Genomic DNA, 7073 nt, shown 5'->3' on the forward strand with positions numbered 1-7073 from the left:
AGGGAGCTTTTTGAAGCCCATAGTTCTGTTCTGTAGGATACACTGGGATCCTGGCAGAGATGGGTTTGACTCTATATCTTTCTACAGATTGCCCAAGTTCTGTGCTTGAAAACCAGCTAAAAATGAGGTGATTTACTATCTTCATTGTGACTTTATTATTGTTTTATTTAGTTCGATGAATGTGAAGAGTGTAAAGCTTTGTACTGGGGAAACTGTAATTTAAAAATTATAACAAACTATAATTTATATAAAACTTAAATATGAATTATAAGTATAATTAAAATTCTTAGAGAATCAAAACAATATTAATAAGCTCATGATGTTTATAAATGGCATAAACTCTTAACTTTTTTTATTGAATCCTTCATGCTGTACAGAGTCCACCTAAGTGACACAGCAACTATCTATTGCTGAACTGTCAAATGCTTTCTTTTCCTGTGCCAGCAGCTTCTAAAGAAGAATCATGAAAGTAATGTGACCTCATTTGGTGTTCCAGAATAGAAGGATTTAAATTCATCTAGAATGATCTGGATTAATCCTGTTAAAGCTCATTGCTACTCCTAAGATGAAGTCAAACTCCAGTCCCAGAAAATCAAGTGCTCTAACCAAGATTCTGTTTGTGAAAGATGTGGTAGCAGAAGTATTCCTTTTTGTAAGTTGTAAGACTTGATCTGTTTTATAAGAGAGATGTGTGTTACATAATTGCCCCCCCCCCCCCCCCCCCCCCCCGTCAGTAAATCTACCACGAAGTAACCCGTGGAACACCAAAAATCCTTGAGCAAGTTATCTGTCTTGTACTTCAGCCTTTTAATAAAAATTCCACACAAATTCTTTTATTATGCCAAAACCCCAAGACATATCTAATTTAGTAACACTTGTGTAAAACTGCAAATAGTTTCAAAAAAAAAAATTACTTCCTCTTTGTGATAAGTCCTAGTGCCTTTAAGTTTTTGAAGCTGTGTATTTTCAGTCCTCAGAAAGTGGATTATATATGAACTTTTCACCCTCATAACCATCTTTGATACAAAAATGAGCAAACAAACTCCAGGGGTGAGGTTTTGGAAAGTCTAAAGGGAAGAAATGGTACTAAACTATTAGTTACGCTTAAATTGTTCTGAAGCTTGGCCCTTGTAAGCGCTGATTGGGCTTGCCAGACTTTGTCAAAAGAATTCTTGATACATCATCTATTATTCCTGCTTTTCATCTGTTCCCAGGAAGTAGTGTTAACAGCAAGTTTTAGCTGTCTTTCTTTGTAGAAAAACAGAATACAGAGCTGAGGTGACCTCGACTCTCCTTTCTATTTGATCTGTACCTGGCAACTGTACAGACCAGTAGTATACAGACTGCAATTTATGAAATAAAGCCACGTGAGAAATCCTACTGGGGCTGTGAGAAGCTATTTGAGATTAAGAGGAAAATGACTCAATAGGCATGAGGTTTTCTATTTGTATATGCACAGCAGCATTCCTTGGAAGGATGACAGTGCCGAATACCTTAAAGATGTTGTGTAAAATTGTGTATGTGGCTGCGCTTGTATTAAATAAATTGCTCTGAAGAGAAATGTGGAAGACATGACATTGTACAGGTTTTTGAATGTGCTTATGGTGGTTGATATAAACTGCAGGTACCTTTAGCAAAATCTGAACCGAGGTTTAAAGTCTCAGTTTGTCAAGGACATCCCGAGCTGACTTTCAAACCCACTGTCTTCAGCTATACAATCTCGGGCAGTTTGCTTCCATGATCACTGATGACAATCAAGGCAAAGCATGCAGGCAGTTGAGGAACAGATTTAGAGTTGTAGGTCAGACCAGACCTTTTTTACACTGCTGTAAAATACTTTTTTTTTTTTTTTTACACTGCTAGAAATGTAAGTGTTGGTACTGCCTGGAGGGATAAGAATTGTATCAGAGATCTTTCCTTCTACAATAGTCCAATACTTTTGAAAGCTCAGCTGAACCCTGAAGGCAAAGAAGCATTGTAATTATAGCTAGCAGGGTCAGGCAGGTGGGTTCAGTTCATCTGTCATAAACTGTGTTCTGTTGGCAAAAGAACCTTACTCATTTTTAGCAACAAACAGTTCCAACAAGAAGAATGGGGTAATACCCCTAGATTGGTGAAGTTTGTAGCTCGATAGGAAATGTGACTTTGAATTCCTACAGATAATAAATAAATAATAATAAACAAAAAATGAACTGGGTCTTGAACAGGTCAAGCAAGTGCTCAGATTGATGGGCTTTTATATTTTGTGGGAATCTTTAAACAGTGACCTTGTTTGTCAGGATCTCTGTCGAATTCTCAGCACATGAACCAGATTGGGCCCCAGAGGGCATGTGTAGTGAAGACAACCCAGCTGGTGATGTGAATGAGCTCAGAGATAGCCAATTGACTATGAGCTTGTTATTCTTGAAATTAAGATTGATTTATGAATACTCATAAGCGGTGCTTTGAAGTTCCTGTTAAAATTTACATTCCCAAATATTTCTGTAGACGGGTAGCAGCTAGGCATGGATGGCAGCGTCTCATCTTCTGAAGCAGGCATATAAATTACAACTTATTTCCAATTTGGAATGTACTAACTTCTTTCTTTGCACACGGTCCAGGCTGCCCTGGTGACTTTAGGTTACAAAGGAACCCATAAGAAGCCTCCAAAGCTCGTTCCAAGATTAGTTCCTGGAGATTAGTCCAGATTCTGGGAAAATAAAGGTGGTTCTTAGTCCTTTGTTTCCATTCCCACATCTGTCAGAATAACCAACAGATGAAAAACAAACAAACAAACAAAAAACACATTAGCAAGCAAATCTTCCTCTGGGTACTTTCTCCTCATGTGGATTTATTTATTTATTTATTTATTTTTAATCAGAAAATGACTAAAGTACGTGATGCATGGGTTTTGTCTCATCAGTTTCTTGACTTTCAGAATAGATGTGGAACAGTGCATTCGACCAGTCTTATGCAATTTTGAGAGAAGTCTGATAAATTTTCTCCAGTGTGCATAAATATCAATACCCCCTGGGGAAAGTAAGTCCCAGAACAAAACAATCTTGGGTCATATTTGTAACACATATAGCTATGAATATAACTAGTATCAAATATTATCTGCAACACAGAAAAAAAGAAAAGAAAGCTAGCAGCATTAAATCATGAAATAACTCAAAACAGACTACTAATGCACTATGTCTGCACTTAGAAGAGCTACAGTTGGTACTGACATCTTTCAGAAGGCTGTTGCATTTCATGTCTCCTAAATCTTCATTCCAATCACTGGAAATACAGCAAAAGGTATTGTCATACAAAAGCTGCCAATCTTCTGCAGTCCAGAGCCTGGATATGATGTTAACTTTGATATTCTTCCTAGTTTTTATTTAGCAGTCACCTTTATTTAGGAGTCGCCCTCTGCTCTGTGTTTTCCTGGTGTAAATTCAGTCTACTAAAGTTCACTGACTTACTCCAAAATTACACAGATGCAACTGAGAGCAGAATTTGGCCTTGTGTGCCCTTCCAAGGGTGCTAAGTTTGAGCAGATACAGAGTAACACTGGCTAAATGACAACTGAAGGGGAATATGAAAACCATCTGTAAATATTTAACGTGTGCAAAGATTAAAGAGGAGGCGGAGTTGTACTATGTATTCCAAGAAGGGTTTTAACTTAACCTACAGCAATAAAACTGAGCAAAGAAAAATACATAAGAATTATGGAAGTAATATTTCTAAAAACTTAGAGATCGGTCTGATAATTTATAAAAATTTGTCAGTGAATGGAGTGACATCCACTATAATTTACAAAATGACGCGAGGCTGCAGCTATGCTGTTATGTTAAAAAGTGCTCTTAAGCTGCCTGTGAGAGGCCAAAATGGGGCTTCGTGTCTGCCTTTCTTACTGCTCAGATGAAACCGATTTCTTTCTCCTGCCATTCCATCTTTGGGAAACACATGCATAACCATCTGGATCCAGCAGGCATGGTTTGGTCCCAGTTGGCTGAATATGCCAACCAGTTTTAAATGTGCACGAAGAAGCATGCCATGGAGAAAAATTCCCCACTCTTTCAAGACATACTTCCTGTGAAAGACAAAACCTTGGGGAGCAAATCACTTAGATCACTTAGTTGGATTAATTCAGGTTCGGACAAGAAAAGTCACATGCTACATGACGTTGTTGGCTCTTTCCTAATGGGCATTGGTTCATTTACATCAAATATCATCAGAGCATCTTTGAAACCTGGTTGTTTCAATAGGAGTTCAGGGCTCATGGTGCAGGAATGGACCCTGTACATATAAATTTAGTGTCTTGAAATGGGAAGTTACCAGACTTGAAGCTGGTTTGGTTGGTTCCCAAAAGTTTTATTTTAAATGCCTTAAACTGAACCATAACAGCATCTGCCTGGCATAAATTATAATCCTCCAAAATGCTCTGTACTCACTCATACAAGTAATTTATAGTGACTGTTTCAACTTTGTTCCAATGAACACTTTCAAATCCAGGCAGAAATAGCATCACTCCACAAACAGGGGCCTGCTTCCTTCCGCCACGCTTTGTGTGCAACATCCACATTATCAGTCTTCTGCGTGCCTATTTCCACAGCGGAAACCCTACCAGCACAAGCCAGCCAAGCCTCCTTTTTTGAGAAATGAATCTTTCCTCATTCAACAATATAAGGTGGAAATTGCAGTGGGCCAATGACATGAGCTTTCCCTCAAGCTTGACGAGCTATACGAGAGGATGTGAGTGCTTCTGTTGAGTAGTTGTTTGGAAACCGCTGTCTGACAACCAGTTGTTATCTTGGATATGTTTTTAGCAATTTTGGGCAATTCTCCCTGCCTGTGGAAGTTGTTCTTTCTTTTAAGCAGTCCATAAATCATGGGCAAGTCTTGCAAGCTGATGTTACTAAATGGAAAATGGTACATAACACTCTTGTGTTGATAGGTAGCCCTGTTCAGCTCTGCTTACTGAACCTTCCCGTTAAGAGATAAAATATGAAGATAAAAATTGTTGGTGATTGCTGCATCTCTCCCAAGATTCACTTGATTTCTAAACCTTCACAATAATTCAGGGAAGTGCTGCCTAAAAATGCAGGATATTTAACTTTCCTTGGTGCACATGCTTTTACTAGTGTCAGTTTCTGCTGTGTTTCAGCAGATGGAATTTGCTGTGCAGATCAGTCTACTGATTCTTCAGTTCTGCCTTCAATAACTCCAGGCACTACCTGGAGTCCTCAGGAAAGGCAAAGTCCTGTGTCCTTCCTGCCTGTGAGTCACTTGATAGCTGGAAGTTATCATGGATCCCAACAAAGATGATGGTGTGCAAGCAAAGCTAAGTGATGGATGTAGGCCCAGGGAAGTCAAACTCCCTATGTGTCAAATTATCTAGTCCTTGTAAAACTCCTGGCATTGGGTCAAGCAAATTATTCTAAGTTGATTTTTTTTAAAAAAAAAATGAGGACTCAAGTGATTGAATGATATTTGGTTGACAGTCACACAGAAGACAGGCAGCAGACTTTAAAGGTTCATTTTTGGCACTGAAACTATATACTGTGTGCCAGGTAATGGTAGAATAAATTATTTGAGGACAAAATGTAGCTGACCAGGAAAACTTTACTGCCTGGGAACACTATCAGGCTTTAGAAAAGTTAAAATTAATTAAAATCACCTGGGCATTAAAAATCACATAGCCAATGGACTAGATGCTGTCATACAGAGATAAGAGCAGCTTTCCTCTCTGTGAAACTTCGAGGCCATTCCTCATTCCCGCAGCCTTCTCATGAGCCCTAGGTTCATGTCAACCACACCGCAGGTACTCTGAGCAGGAAGGTAGCTTGCTGGTTGTTTCTGGATTGGTTGGTTGGTTGGTTGGTTGGTTAGTTGATTGTTTCTAATGTTTAATTCACTGTCTGCTGGACACCGCGTTCTGTGACAGTAGAGTCCATTACATGTTCTGGGACACCAAAGTACTCACTCAAAGGGCATTAGAATTAGTGAAAATGAAAAGCCAGTGACTCCGGAGCAAAATCAATTCTCAGTAGAGAAATAGCAAACCTTTATTAATAAGTACATTTCAGTCTAGCCAGACTTTCATCACAACCTTGGCCTTTATGCTTGTATAGCAAAAAGCACCAGCTATCACTGGTGTTTAGACCATTGTGGCCTGCAGTGGGGTAAGTAACATGTCCAAACTCTGATAAAGCCTCAGAAAAGAACAGTAGCACCAACAGGACAAATTAAGCTAATTACATATAATTGCAGTCCCATACCAGAAGCAAGACCTTTGCAAGAGACTTCCAGTCAAACCAATGTACTTAAGCAGTCATTCTCTCTCCCCCTAGAAAGAGCAAGATTTGAACCTGAATTGCTCATTTTTTCTGTCATGACTATTATCTCTGACCTACCAGATTAACTACAGTTCAGTTCATGAGCCTGTCTTAATTCTGACATATATGAAATACAATCTAGGGGAATTTAAAAGGGGAATTTAATTTAAGATTAATTTCCCTGTCACACACACACACAAATAAAAAATAGGAAAACCTTGTGAAGACATGAAAATTCTCTGCTGACTGCTGATCAACTGAATAGTGGATATAAAAAATAAAATACTATGCTCAAGAGGATGACTCAAAATGCTAAGGGAAGGCTTTCAAGTAGCCTTTACTTAATGTGGGGTGATGAAATCAGAGAACAATCTTACCCGACTGTTCCTAGAAAATCTGTTTAAATTTCTTTCCTCTGTAAAGAGCACTATCAAAGCTGTTTACACTGAAACCACAGAATTTGGAAAGCTAAAGCACAAAGCCTTCACATGATGTATCTTTGCTGGATGCATTGTACAAGCTGAGTTTGCAGTCAGTCTTCTCGACTCAGTTACATGCTCAAGTCAAATTTAGGGCTTCATATGCAATAGTAATGTTAAATCCTTGCCTTGATGAACTTTGACAAAGTTTTGGTATTGACTTCAGTAAGGCCAGGATATCACTTCCCAGTATAGCTCTAGAAACACACAGTGGTTAAGTAATAATTAATCTAATTAATATAATTAAATTAAATTAATATATATTAAATTAAAATAAATATAATAATAATTA

The sequence above is a fragment of the Anser cygnoides genome, chromosome 1, assembly GCF_040182565.1.
Source record: "Anser cygnoides isolate HZ-2024a breed goose chromosome 1, Taihu_goose_T2T_genome, whole genome shotgun sequence".
In the NCBI taxonomy this organism is placed as follows: domain Eukaryota; kingdom Metazoa; phylum Chordata; class Aves; order Anseriformes; family Anatidae; genus Anser; species Anser cygnoides.